The sequence below is a fragment of the Myotis davidii genome, unplaced genomic scaffold (assembly GCF_000327345.1).
Source record: "Myotis davidii unplaced genomic scaffold, ASM32734v1 scaffold134, whole genome shotgun sequence".
In the NCBI taxonomy this organism is placed as follows: Eukaryota; Metazoa; Chordata; class Mammalia; order Chiroptera; family Vespertilionidae; genus Myotis; species Myotis davidii.
The window spans coordinates 1,634,001-1,634,295 of record NW_006288853.1 but is presented as its reverse complement, the minus strand read 5'-3'; the positions used below and the strand labels follow the sequence as shown (position 1 = coordinate 1,634,295).

The 295-nt window shown below is 52.5% G+C and overlaps 1 protein-coding gene across 3 annotated transcripts in view; it reads right to left on the bottom strand.

Moving 5' to 3' along the window:
* HNRNPH3 (heterogeneous nuclear ribonucleoprotein H3) overlaps window positions 1–295 on the bottom strand; it is a 12,630-nt gene that overhangs the window by 11,487 nt on the left and 848 nt on the right. The window lies entirely within an intron of this gene.

Genomic DNA, 295 nt, shown 5'->3' with positions numbered 1-295 from the left:
CGGTCTTCGAACAGTAACTCAATTCCTACACACACACACGTTTTCGCCATCCCGGATCGCTTTAACTTCCTTCCAGATGCAAACGCCCGCTTAAATTCTAACCCAGGATGTGCCAAACGACACAAAACCGTGGCTGACCTGCCCCCCCCCGCCCCCCAGTTCCATCAGCCGCATCACACAGCTCACCGGGCCCAGACGGCCGATTTGAAATCCCCCTTTCACATTCCTACTCAACACATCACCCACGCTTCTGCTCACAAACCATTCACCCACAAAACCTTTACATACGTTTAAG